This window comes from Pogona vitticeps, chromosome 4 (genome assembly GCF_051106095.1).
Source record: "Pogona vitticeps strain Pit_001003342236 chromosome 4, PviZW2.1, whole genome shotgun sequence".
Taxonomy (NCBI): domain Eukaryota; kingdom Metazoa; phylum Chordata; class Lepidosauria; order Squamata; family Agamidae; genus Pogona; species Pogona vitticeps.
The window spans coordinates 196,872,385-196,886,842 of record NC_135786.1 but is presented as its reverse complement, the minus strand read 5'-3'; the positions used below and the strand labels follow the sequence as shown (position 1 = coordinate 196,886,842).

The following is a 14,458-nucleotide window of genomic DNA, read 5'->3' as shown; positions in this document are numbered from 1 at the left end:
CTCACCAGCTAGTGTGCGTTCCAAATTTCTACCGTGCCAGTCTGTACCACAGATGGTTCTCTGATGTGAGGCAAGGTTCCAAATGTGAAAGGTGATTTGAATCACTGTCTCTAAGTCAGCTCTCCTCAACAAGAAGTGTCAGGATATATTTTTTTCAGTGCCTAGAGCAAAGAGCAACAGTAGAGTGTCAGTCTGGTGGATCTACACGCTGAAAAATTACAGTACTTAGTTTAAAGCATATCATCATCCTGTGCTTTTATTAAACCCACTTCATTTGGAGAGAAACTATATTCACAGTTCCTTCAAATACAACCTGAACAGTTAGTCTTGTTATGTTTATTTCTTTCTTACATTTATGCTCTGCCATTCCACACAAAAAATAGCACTCAAAATAATTTACAAACTTCATAAAAAAGAAAAGTAAAAAATAAAATAAAACAAGTAAAACTGTTGAATAATAAAACAAATAAAACAACTAATGTTGGGTCTTTTCTAAGGAAAAGGGCAAGATAAAAAATATTTTAAATAATAATTATATACTAATAAATCAAGCAAAGCAACCTCACTTTAAAAGCCATTAAAATCAAGTAATGCATTAAAACCACCAAAATCAACAAAGGGTGTAGTAAAATATAACACAGCAGGACACTTTAAGCTATGACAGTTGAAAAAGATGGACTGGTTTTCTATTAAACTTGAGTTGGAAATCAAAGGACAAGAAACTGATCGTTTCTGGTGCTATTTCATGGTCCCTATTGCAGAAGAAAATCAGATCTACTTTGAGCTTGTGGAGAAAATTCCAATTCTGGTGGGGGAAATTTGACCTTCAATACTTTTTCCAGGCCTGTGTAGAAAGACTTGTCGCCTTTCAAGGTATGTAATCGTGACAAATTATGAAAAGCTGTGGCAGGTAGGCCAGTGAAATAAGTTGGTGTCAAACAATTGACTTAGAAAATATTTAGAGAGTTAATCAAACATTTTCTATGTCAATTATTTGATGCCAACTTATTTGACTGCCTACTTGTCTCAGCTGTTCCTGAGACTGTGATGGAGTTCTAAAACTGGATGGGGCCAGGAGAGACAAGGTGAGGGATGGGGAAAAGTGCAGGAGATTTTGGGTCTCAAATCCCTTTGAAGACATCCCTAAGCAGGATTGATGCATATTCTGGATCTGGCAAAGTCCTTCTCACTGTAGGCAATGGGATGGAAAATGTTGTCTCTGTGTTTGTGTGTCTGTGTCTGTGTGGAAGGGGGTGATTGACAACAGTAAGAGGGCCACTAATACACCTCCTCCCACTTGTCTGCAGGACGGACTTCAACTGCATGATTAGTCTATTTTTTTAAAAAAAATCAATTTCACATTAAAATAATAATTCATTAATTTGTTTCTATAATGTCATCCATGCATCCATTTCAAAAGATTGGATGGGCTAATTTCAACAGCATATATTAGTCACCTTTGTCATAATCTCTCATTCAAATAAAAAAAGGCATAAAGGAAAATAAAGGAGACCATGAAGAGCTACAGCTATATAGAAAACATTACACTGGAGGGACAAAAACTTTGACTCCAGTGTAGCCTTTAAAGTTAAATGCCTTTAAATCTAAATGATTTAAATGGAAGTGTTAAGCAGATGATTAACAGCCTACAAGGAGATAATATTTGGTTAAAAAGCCCATGAAGTAGCTTGCCTGAAGAACTGCCACAGTGCTTTTTTCACAGACAGCAAGTGCTGCATAAGCAATTGACAACTTCCTACAACCCTCTGCCAAAAGAAAGGAGCCACTGATGGATATATGCCTGTCTCCCACAAAATGCAGAAGCCAGCTGTTATGCAAGGGAAAATGACCAAGGTTCATGAATCACAGCAATGTCAAGCTGCAATAACAACATTTTCAAAACACACACAAATAGCTTAATAATGCTGGTGGTCACAGAAGCTCTCTTTTTTAAATAAAAAGTACTAGCCCTAAACATTGCATAAGAAGTTCCTTACATTCTCTGTACAGTACCTAACAATCTGATGGAAAAGAATACAGACATGCACATCCATATATGACATCACATGTCTGAAGAAATGGATTGTAAGCCATGTAGGCTTGTATAGAAATACATGTTAGTCTTGAAGGTACCACAGTACATTGGTTCTGACATTGTAATTGTTGCAACAGACTAACTTGGTTATCTCTCTAAAAATACTGTATATGCAAAATATTGTCCGAGTCAATTGCTTGACACTAACTTTTCTGAGTACCTACCTACCTGCCACAGCTTTTCAGTTTGTTAATGATTACTCCATCTAACTAATTTAACCATGCCACTCTCCTGCTTCAGAATCTGTGTATTTATTTGTTTTTAAGAAAAGAAGTATAATTTTCCTGGCAAGGAAATACATTATGACAATCTGGCGATCCTTCCAGTTTACATATTCACTCTTCCAAATAACCCTTGAAAGCCTGGCTCAATGAAGAGACATTAAGAACTCAGCAGATGTACATGACAAATGAGTAAACAGAATATTTGTATACCCTGTAAAATGTGCTCTTTCTTTTCAGGCTTTTCGGTGATGTCTTTCAGTACAGTTATGAAACTTTGTGCTCTATGGACATTTGTACTCTTTCCCTTTTCCAGTTGTTCTGCATGGGTGAATATCTACTCCAACATAATTTTAAAAGATGCTCTGCACAGATATATATGCTAACCATCATTAATACTAAACAAGGTTTGCAAAGTCTCTTCCAACTCTGCCTTAAAGCTAAGCATGGATTGCAGCAACGAAGATGTGCTGTGCAACAGAAAAAGAGATGGGAGCACCAAAATCCAGTGCATCCAGTACTGGATGCTGCGCACTCTATGACAAACCAAAATGCCTAGGTAAGCCACAGCTTTCGAAAAATTGTGGCCCTGAGCACTTCCAAGGCAGACCATCTGTGCCTATGTCTTAGGGAGACAGAACAGAGCACAAACTATACCTTGCTTGTACTTTTACGAGGAAACCATGTACAGTAGGTGCCAAATATCTCTTTGATATCTTCATTACTTGTTTACTACATATGAAATTTACTCCCTTTTTAGAATTAGCTATGTAATGGTGAACTGACTGTTTTGATACATCTCCTTTGAGAGATGTATCTGTAAATTCAATAATGCCCAACTGTTAAGAAGCTCATTGTCATAATCTTTTTCTTTGTGGATGTCCGTTCTGTTTGTTTTAGCTACAGTTTGCTCATCTAACATTGCCTGACCTCTCTTTACTCTGTTGTGTACATTCCAGTGCTTGTGAAAGTATACAGTACTAAGTTCTCAAAACCAGAACAGGGTTAGTTTGGGATAAACCAGTGAGGCTGGATTGATTTCTTATCAGAACAACTACTACATGCACTCAACTTTAGAAAAAAGGCCTTTATAATCTATTGCTCGTTCCTTAGAAGATAAGAGGTGCTCAGTTAGATACTTAACAGGAACATAACGAAGTCTACAGATACTGATACAGCACTTTAATACTATAAACAAAATTAACATACTAATAAAAGATAGCAATTTATGATATTATTAACTGTGACTCGACAGCTACAGGGCTCAGCAACTATTCAGTGGAAGCATAACAATCTGTTCCTGAGGATCTGAACAGCTTCAGCTCCACGGCTGAACCAAGGCAAAGTACTATTTTCAGAATAAATGGAGTGATTTGACAAAACAGAAAAGGTGTGGGAGATCCTGGCCTTGCATCTAATTGGAAACAGAAGCTCTTTGCCAGTGGACATTATGACAAAGAGATTCAGTCTGTAGAAAATACACTCTCAATTCATGGAGACATGCAAGCTGAGTCATTATTCTGTGTAAGTATATACACTGTCTTTACAGGAATAACCAACATTCAGACGAAGATGTGACATTTGAACTTAAAAGTCACTGCTTCCTATATTATGGCAGAAGTGCATTTATAGTTGAAGGACGCAAGTAAACAGAATTATGTAAGTTTCACAATGTGCTTAAGATACCAAACTTTTCTTTCCTTCCTATACCAAACTGCCTAAATAAATCAGTAACAAATTACAGAAACATAAATATAGAAGTCAAGATATTCAAACCATGTTTCTTATAATGAATATCAGCGTTTTACAGCTATACAAAATGAGGCTGTATAGTATGCATCTCAGTGCTGGTGCAGACCAGTGGACTGGAGTGCCTGGCTGGAGAAACAAGAGACTGGGAGTTCCGATTCCTGCTGTTCCTACTGAAAGTGGACGGCTGGGATCATCTCCTAGGGCATACATGGCTGATCAGATTATATGCCCTGCCACCTGTGCAGCCTTGGGCAAACTGCAAGGTCTGGGAGTGCCACTAGAAGGATGATGGCAATAGAAGTCACCCACTTCTGGGTGTGCTGTTTTTTTTTTTAGCCAGAAGACCCTGAGAGTGACACCACAAATTAGAATCAACTTAATGGTACATCATCATTATTTTTATTAATACTACTGCTATTATTATCTATTCCATTTTTCACTCCATAAGACGCACCTGGCTAGAGTATAAAAGGGAGGGTAAAAAAAAGACTGGTGGGGGGAAGAGGAGGAGGAGGTTGGAGAAAGAAGATGCTGCTCTTCATGGAGGTGAGTGAGTGAGTGGGGGTTGCGCCACGTGACTCTCACAGGTGGCGTGTGGCCGGCAGCCCTCCCATCTGGTGGGGGGGAGAGAGGGTTAGGATTGACACAGCAAATATCTGCCTCGTCGCCCATGTGGAAAGGAAGCTTGCATTCGAAGTGCCATTGGGGTGAAAGGGTGTGCGCGTGGAGGGGCAGGGGGAAGTCAGGTGGCAGCAGGCCAGCAGTTGCAAGGAGAAGAGAAGGTGGCCAGCTAGCCGGCTGACTCATGCGTGCATGGACACATGCTCCCTGGTGCTCCATAAGGGCGAGGAAGATCACGCAACCGCCATGCGGGTAAAGTGGTGGAGGGGATTTTCTATGTTGGCTTAACGAGGGTGACTTGGGAGAGAAAGGTGTTGTGGCAGCTGGGGGTGGGGTGGAAGAATGAGTCGGGGGTCACTCCATGGTGGTGTAGAGGTGTGCCTGCCTTGCTGGCCTCTTGCGCTTTCCCTCCAAGGGCACACGCCTCAAGCAGCTTGAGTTGGGGTCTGGAGCGTAAAACAAGACTGCCATTGGGGGCAGGAGTACAGAACCCAGCCGCGTGGACCACAGCAAACTATGGCAAGTTCTTAAAGAAATGGGAGTGCCTGACCACCTTAGCTATCTCTTGAGAAATCTATATGTGGGACAGGAAGCAACAATTAGAACTGGGTATGAAACAACTGATTGGTTCAAAATTGGGAAAGGAGTATGACAAGGCTGTATATTGGCCCCCTGCTTGTTTAATTTATATGCAGAAGGCTAGACTGGAGGAATCCCAAGCTGGAATTAAGATTGCCAGAAAAATATCAACAACCTCAGATATACAGATGATATCATTCTGATGGCAGAAAGTGAGGAGGAATTAAAGAACCTCTTATTGAGGGTGAAAGAGGAGAGCGCAAAAAAAAATGGTGTGAAGCTCAACCTCAAAAAAATTGGTTTCTAGTTCCTCTGCCCCTTCGAAATCCAGTTTGTACTCTGGGAGTTCTCAGTCCACATACTGTTCCATTGCCTTGGCACTTCTGCTCACCGCTGATGAAAACCACTGATTCCTATAGTCTTAAGGAAGCCTTGAAATATTAGAATGAGGGACAATTGTGTTCACAACAGAATTACACATCAGAAGCATAATCAGTTAGCAGGGTTTTTTTTTTTCATTTTGTATTTTGCAGTTTGTACTTCTTAAAAATCGCCTTCATGGATTGCTGCCTTGTCATGGCGAAGGGGCTTGAGTAACTCAGAAAAGCTATGGGCTATGCCATGCAGGGACACCCAAGACGGACAGGACATAGTGGAGAGTTCCGACTAAACGCAATCCACCTGGAGTAGGAACTGGCAATGCCACTCCAGCATCTTTGCCAAGAATACCCCATGATCAGAAACAAAAGGCTAAAAGATACGATGCTGGAAGATGGGACACTCAGGTCGGAAGGCGTCCAACATGCTACTGAGGAAGAGTGGAGGAAAAGTACAAGTAGCTCCAGAGCTAATGAAGTGGTTGGGCCAAAGCCGAAAGGACGCTCAGCTGTGGACGCGCCTGGAAGTGAAAGGAAAATCCAATGCTGCAAAGAAAAATACTACATAGGAACCTGGAATGTAAGATCTATGAACCCTGGGAAGCTGGAGGTGGTCAAACAGGAGATGGCAAGAATAAACATCGACATCCTGGGCATCAGTGAACTAAAATGGACAGGAATGGGCGAATTCAGCTCAGATGATTATCATATCTACTATTGTGGGCAAGAATCCCGTAGAAGGAATGGAGTGGCCCTCACAGTCAACAAAAGAGTGGAAAAAGCTGTAATGGGATACAATCCTTTTTATTTATTTATTCCTTTTTATCCCCTTCACGGATTGCTGCCTTGTCGTGGCGAAGGGGCTTGAGTAATTCAGAGAAGCTATGGGCTATGCCGTGCAGGGACACCCAAGACGGACAGGACATAGTGGAGAGTTCTGACTAAATGCAATCCACCTGGAACAGAAACTGGCAAACCACTCCAATATTTTTGCTGTTGAAGAAATGGAGTAGCCCTCATAGTCAACAAAAGACTGGGAAAAGCTGTACTGAGATGCAGTCTCAAAAATAATAGAATGATTTCAATACGAATCCAAGGCAGACCTTTCAACATCACAGTAATCCAGGTTTATGCACCAACCACCGATGCTGAAGAGGCTGAAATTGACCAGTTCTATGAAGACTTACAACACCTTCTAGAACTGATGCCAAAGAAAGGTGTTCTTCTCATTATTGGGGTCCAGAATGCTAAAGTAGGGAGTCAAGAGATAAAAGGAACAACAGGGAAGTTTGGCATTGGAGTTCAAAACAAAGCAGGGCAAAGGCTAATAGAATTTTGTCAAGAGAATAAGCTGGTCATCACAAACACTCTTTTCCAACAACACAAGAGGCGACTTTATACATGGAAATCACCAGATGGGCAATATCGAAATCAGATTGATTATATTCTCTGCAGCCAAAGATGGAGAAGCTCTATACAGTCAGCAAAAACAAGACTGGGAGCTGACTGCGGCTCTGATCATCAGCTTCTCATAGCAAAATTCAAGCTTAGACTGAAGAGAGTAGGAAAAACCACTGGGCCACTCAGGTATAATCTAAACCAAATCCCCTATGAATACACAGTGGAAGTAAAGAATAGATTTAAGGAACTAGATTTGGTGGACAGAGTGCCTGAAGAACTTTGGATCGAGGCTCGTAACATTGTCCAGGAGGCAGCAACAAAAACCATCCCAAAGAAAAGGAAATGCAAAAAAACAAAGTGGCTGTCCAACAAGGAGTTACAAATAGCAGAGAAGAGAAACAAAATGCAAGGGAGATAGGGAAAGCTACAGAAAGTTGAATGCAGACTTCCAAAGAATAGCAAGGAGAGACAAGAGGGCCTTCTGAAATGAACAATGCAAAGAAATAGAGGAAAATAACAGAAAAGGAAAAACCAGAGATCTGTTCAGGAAAATTGGAGATGTTAAAGGAACATTTCGTGCAAAGATGGACATGATAAAGGACAAAAATGGGAGGGACCTAACAGAAGCAGAAGACATCAAGAAGAGGTGGCAAGAATACACAGAGGAATTATATCAGAAAGATGTGGATATCCCGGACAACCCAGAAAATGTAGTTGCTGACCTTGAGCCAGACATCCTGGAGAGTGAAGTCAAGTGGGCCTTAGAAAGCCTGGCTAACAACAAGGCCAGTGGAGGTGATGGCATTCCAGTTGAACTATTTAAAATCTTGAAAGATGATGCTGTTAAGGTGCTACATTCAATATGCCAGCAAGTTTGGAAAACCCAACAGTGGCCAGAGGATTGGAAAAGATCAGTCTACATCCCAATCCCAAAGAAAGGCAGTGCCAAAGAATGCTCCAACTATCGCACAATTGCACTCATTTCACACGCTAGCAAGGTTATGATCAAAATCCTCCAAGGTAGGCTCCAGCAGTATGTGGACCGAGAACTCCCAGAAGTACAAGCTGGATTCCGAAGAGGCAGAGGCACTCGAGACCAAATTGCTAACTTGCGCTGGATTATGGAGAAAGCCAGAGAGTTCCAGAAAAATATCTACTTCTGCTTCATTGACAATGCAAAACCTTTGACTGTGTGGACCATAACAAACTATGGCAAGTTCTTAAAGAAATGGGAGTGCCTTACCACCTTATCTGTCTCCTGAGAAACCTATATGTGGGACAGGAAGCAACAGTTAGAACTGGATATGGAACAACTGATTGATTCAAAATTGGGAAAGGAGTACGACAAGGTTGTATATTGTCCCCCAGCTTATTCAATTTATATGCAGAATACATCATGCGGAAGGCTGGACTGGAGGAATCCCAAACCGGAATTAAGATTGCCGGAAGAAATATCAACAACCTCTGATATGCAGATGACACCACTCTGATGCCAGAAAGTGAGGAGGAATTAAAGAACCTTGTAATGAGGGTGAAAGAGGAGAGTGCAAAAAACGGTCTGAAACTCAACATCAAAAAAAAACTAAGATCATGGCCACTGGTCCCATCACCTGCTGGCAAATAGAAGGGGAAGATATGGAGGCAGTGACAGATTTTATTTTCCTGGGCTCCATGATCACTGCAGATGGAGACAGCAGCCCAGAAATTAAAAGACGCCTGCTTCTTGGGAGGAAAGTGATGACAAATCTTGACAGCATCTTAAAAAGCAGAGACATCACCTTGCCAACAAAAGTCTGAATAGTCAAAGCTATGGTTTTTCCTGTCGTGATGTATGGAAGTGAGAGCTGGACCATAAAGAAAGCAGACCGCCAAAGAATTGATGCCTTTGAATTGTGGTGTTGGAGGAGACTCTTGAGAATCCCCTGGACTGCAAGGAGAACAAACCTATCAATTCTAAAGGAAATCAACCCTGAGTGCTCACTGGAAGGACAGATCCTGAAGCTCAGGCTCCAGTACTTTGGCCATCTAATGAGAAGAAAAGACTCCCTGGAAAAGACCCTGATGTTGGGAAAGTGTGATGGCAAGAGGAGAAGGGGACGACCAAGGATGAGATGGCTGGACAGTGTCTGCGAAGCAACCAACATGAATTTGACACAGCTCCGGGAGGCAGTGGAAGATAGGAGGGCCTGGCGTGCTCTGGTCCATGGGGTCACGAAGAGTCGGACACGACTAAACGACTAAACGAACTTCTTAAAAATGTGTGTTTGACATCTACCCTTCTTGGAACATGTTTCTGTTCTTCTACTTTTTCAGTTAACATAAAACAGATTTTTTCATAAGGAAGCTCTGTAACTTTCCCATCATTCTCCTACAGACTGCAGAGATTCCAAGGGGATGTTATTTGGTGCTACTTTAAAAATCTTGCCAAGAGGAAGCAAGCACTCTCACAAGGTGTGAACAAGCTAACACTCTCAAGGCACATCACCGTAATAAGTGTAAATTAAAGAGTTTCATCATTAGTACAGAAAAAGTATGCATAGGGTTAGGGAAAATATGGCCCTTTTGATACTGCTGCATTGTAACTTCCATTAGTCCTTAGCCAGCACAGTCAATAGCAAAAGACTATGGGAATTACACTCCAACCATACTGTACATTCCACACCACTGTTTTTCAGACTCAAACATTTTTGGACAGTTCACATGAGATCATTAACTTTCTAATAATATTTAACAGATGTCTGAGAAATTTTTGACAATGAAGACCTTGAATTTTCATTCTTTCCTAGCAGATATTCACTGGGCTGGATCATACCTGGAGGTGAAGTAGATGCTCTTACATTCCAATGGAACTCACTTAAGCTCCAGGGGTTTCCTATTCTATGCATGAAGAACCTTTGACCCAAACCACTATCATTACATGCAACTGGTGAAGCTGTGATCGTTTACCAGATTGAATTTTCAGGACAAACGCTGCTGTTCAATCTGTGCAGTCCTGTCCAGTTTACTTTCTGTGAAATGGGAGGTTTGAGCACTGGCAGTCTGTTGTACAAGCTTTGGGGCAAAGGATAATACAGAAGAGAAATGTGCATTAGTACTGCATGTCTTTATAGACGATGGGCATTCAAATGCATTTTTCTCTCCATATGTATATACCAGACTCCCATAACTGCTATAAATGATTTTGGTTTGATGGCCTCTGCATGTGCAGGAGCTGCTTGCAGGAGCTGCTTGGAAAAGCAATGGTGTTTAAGACAACGTGCAGAATTCTCATGGATCACTGAGTGATATGTTACAGCTAAAACATTTGATAGAAGACAAAGCTCCTTAGCTGCAGAAAGTGTATGATTGTCACAGCAGGAGCTTTTCTCAACTCCTGTATTTTACAGTTTAGTTCACTATTAGCTCATTAGTTTCATGATTGCACTCTTGGAGCAAAGAACAGCTTTATCTACAAGGCTGGCCTCTCAGACTCAGAACACACCTGAATGACATATCTGAAACACCAATGTGATTTCAGTTTTAACAATGTTACCTTGTAACATACAGATTATAGGGCTATATATGATCACAGGGAGACACACACACACACACACACACACACACACACACACACACACAAAGAGGGTCAGATTTCACAAATTCCCCAGACAGAGGGCCTACATACAACTAAACACAAGTGTATTAAGATAGCTATACATATTCCCTACATAGAGGCACATTTGTTTTTGAGAATTCTGGAAAATCTGAAAAACAAGAAAACATTCAAAGTGGGGATGGCGAATAAACCTAAGTTTCAAGATTCATGAACTCCTCTGGAAGATAAACAAAACATGTTCCTAACCAGAGATAAAATTTTCATAACTTTCAAAGTTTTGCTGCTCATAAAATATCATTTTAGATAAAAGCATTTCTTTAAACACTTCCCCCCTTTTAACATACAAGGTTGATGACACTGCACAAATATGCAAATAGAAGCTTCAGATACCACTTCTGTTTGTGTGGGTCACAGGAAGACGCAGACTAATATTTGCAAACAAGTAGATTTTAGATTCTTTTGGTACCCTAATTTTTCCTTTTGATCCCTATTCTCCCTCTCCTTCCCACACTTTGTACAGATGATAGGGTAGAATCAAAGAGAGAATGCACAATGTGACAGAAGATATGTTTATTATTTGTTTATGCAGATAAGCTAGAAACTTTAAAGTGTGTTGAAGTAATTTAGCCTATGCCCTGGGGAATGCAAAAACTGAAGGATAGTCAGACAGACCAAAGTGACAGTCATAATTTTTTCTTCTAGTTTTCTTTACATGCTATCCAGGCACTATGCAGAAGTGTGTTTTTAAGAAGCTACAGGTATGGAAAGAATCAGAACATCAGATATATATGCAGGAAAGCAAGCCTGGCATCATCGATAGGCTTATTAGCAGTGCCTCCTAGAAAGTGAAAGCATTCATTTGCCAGACAGCAAGAGAGTCTACAGAGGCAATCAGAAGAGCAGGACAACGGCCAGTCTAGCACAGTGAAAAGGGTCTTGCCTGATTGACTAGACCACATTATATCCATACCAGACTAAGACACGGTGATTGCACCATTACTAGTAACTAATCAAAACAAAATAAAATAAAAATGAAATCCCATTACTTGAAAGTCATTCAAATAAGTGGGAATCACATGCCAGCTGCCATCCTTCTGCTTGTACTATGGAGAGGAATATAGTATCTGTCTTGGGAAGTTATTTGCTGGATATGACATTGTTATCTGAAGCACTGAAAACCTGTCAAGTGAGATTTTGTATGCACAGTGTTAAAAGTAACTAAAGGGACTGTACGAAGGCAACCCTGATAATGTATATTGTGCTTTAAAATAAGGTTTGAGCAGCAGTTTACTGTAGGCCATTGTGAAATAATCTGCCAGTTCTCCAGCCAAATCTGAAAACAAGGTCGATGTAAAATAACATTGCCTTGCCCAGACACCTTTATCATTCCTAAGACTTAACAGCGGAAGTAAAAAAAATGATTAAAAAAAGAACAAAGGAGGGAAAAAACGCCTAGAATCGCAAAATGCAGATAGATCAAATTGGTACCTGACCAAATTAGATCACCAGCACTTTGTCCTCATGGCATTTTGACTACCCAGTTTGACAAGCAGGTGCAAGGGACCACGTCAAAATATAAACAAATGATTTGCTCCCTTACGAGTTTGCTAACTTGGAAAAAAACAATAGAGGTGTCATTTAAAAAATCCTGACAGTTTATAGAGTTCAATAAATTTATTGTTCTGGTAAAATTCAGTTGTTTACATTTGAAGGTAAAAGTAAACCACCAAGAGAAATATAAATATAGGGAGGCAAGAGACACATAGATGCAGTGCTACATATCTCCCCCCCTCCCATATCAACAGCACAGGTATTGGGCACCAGACATCAAAGAACAGCAACATGTAGCAGCACCTCAGAACAGGCAAGGACAACATGGAAATTCCTTGGTAGACTCAAATTGGCTTAGTTGGGTATATTTTTTTCTGAGTTTCCTTAAATATATATTTAAAGGCTAAAAATGTATTTTCTTTAATATATTCTTACTTCTAATTTTTTTAATATTTTAGAGATATATTGTTTGCTTTTTTATTGTACCTTTTAAGACTATCAGCTTCTGCATTTTTAGAATGTAATCAAAACATTCTTTTAAATATTTTTATTGTATCCTTTATGTTTCTGCATTTTCGATTAAATATATATTTTTCTGATTTAAACATTTGCCTGCAAATTAAGTTTAGTGTCATACATTTTTAAGCATTTGCAAAAACAGTTGCTTTTTCATAGCTGTAAGAATGTTCTCAATATATTTTGAATTGTTTCTTTTATGCATATGGAACATTAAAACAAAGCACACAAATAAAGCTTGTAGAAATAGACAAGCTGATGTTGCCTGGAACCACTGCAACAATGAAGCAACTTGATACCACAGGAAATTTTGTATGACTGGAAATTGTTACCTGATTTTATTCTGGAATTAACCCCAACTCTTCTGATGCTTCTAACAGGGCTTTTAGGGAGATGTTCAAGCATCAGACTTTCTGACCTGACAAACCTACCTGAAACTATTTCCACCTTGGAAAGGGATATACTGTAAGCCTTTAACACTCTTTCAGGTAAACTAGCCAAAACTGTTTTTAATGATGTTGCTAACAAAATGTAAACACTTTTTAGTATATTTAATGAAGATGGGATAAACATTTGTTTCATGACAGCCTGGAGTTTTGACAAATTAAAGTAGTTTGAAGTCTGACCACTGAATTAACATTTTAAAAAACATGGTAGCAATTTTACAATCAATCTACAAATAAAAAAAAAAAAAAACAAATAGGAAAAAAAGATCCAGGCAATACAAATGTTATCAGCATCATTTTAGAAGAAAAATAGTTTTGACCCATTATATTTTTTTGAAGTGTTCTGCTAATGAGAGGGAACTTTCATTCCTCTGAATGGTTGGGAAAATAAGTTTCAAGAGTGAAGCCAAAATGTGCTCTGCTACAACACATAAATGCATTTGAATAGTATTTGCCTCTCAACCAGTTTTTTGAAAATCTTCACAAAAACCTGATGGCAGCATTAACATACGATAAATATTTTCATTTTGGACATGTTATTTTGGCAAAGCCAGTGGTGTGTTAGTAATAAACAAAGTGCTGAATTTATAAGAGTGTGCCAATTCTTCAGCACCTTCAAAATGCTAATTTTTATAATAAATATAAATAATAATAAATAACATTCAACTGCTCAAACTCTATTAAATGATAATATATGCAAAAGCTTGGAATTTATTCAAGTACAAATCAAAACCAGAAACATGCAAAAGCAAGGAAGCCTTGTTTACATTGCAAATTTTACCAAAAAAAATGAAGGTAATCCTACAATCAGATTGGTAGTGTACCAAATTTCAGATGGTCCAGAATGCGGCAGCCAGGCTACTTAGTGGGGTGAGAAAACACCAACACATCTCCCCCACTCTGGCTGCTTTGCACTGGATGCCCATCCATTTCCGCGTTGACTTCAAAGTGCTAATGATCACTTATAAAGCCCTAAACGGTTTGGGACCTCAATATTTGGCAGATCGTCTTCTCCCACCCAGATCTACCCGAATCACCCGCCATAGCCAGCAGGGGCCTGACGCCGAGAGAGGCTCGGAAGGAAAAAACTAGAAACCGGGCCTTCTTGGCGGTGGCCCCTCGGCTGTGGAACGCCCTCCCAACAGAAATTCGGCTGGCACCCTCGCTGGGTGTTTTTAAAAGCCAGTTAAAAACTTGGCTATTTAGGAAGGCCTTCCCTCCAGTCAGCTAAGTCTTTTTATTTCTTCTTTCCTTATCTTACCCATCTTGATAATTTTTTTTCTTAAATTAATTGTTTTAATTAA

General features: G+C 39.8%; 1 protein-coding gene across 11 annotated transcripts in view; it reads right to left on the bottom strand.

Moving 5' to 3' along the window:
* Positions 1 to 14,458, bottom strand: part of FAM110B (family with sequence similarity 110 member B) — a 137,103-nt gene that overhangs the window by 89,670 nt on the left and 32,975 nt on the right. For 10 of the 11 annotated variants that reach the window (XR_013545409.1, XR_013545405.1, XR_013545406.1 and 7 more), the window contains exon 2: positions 6 to 161. The exons of the other annotated variant lie outside the window; for it this stretch is intronic. The gene's annotated coding sequence lies outside the window, so the exon portion shown is untranslated. The remainder of the gene's footprint in view (positions 1 to 5; positions 162 to 14,458) is intronic. 11 annotated transcript variants of the gene reach the window in all.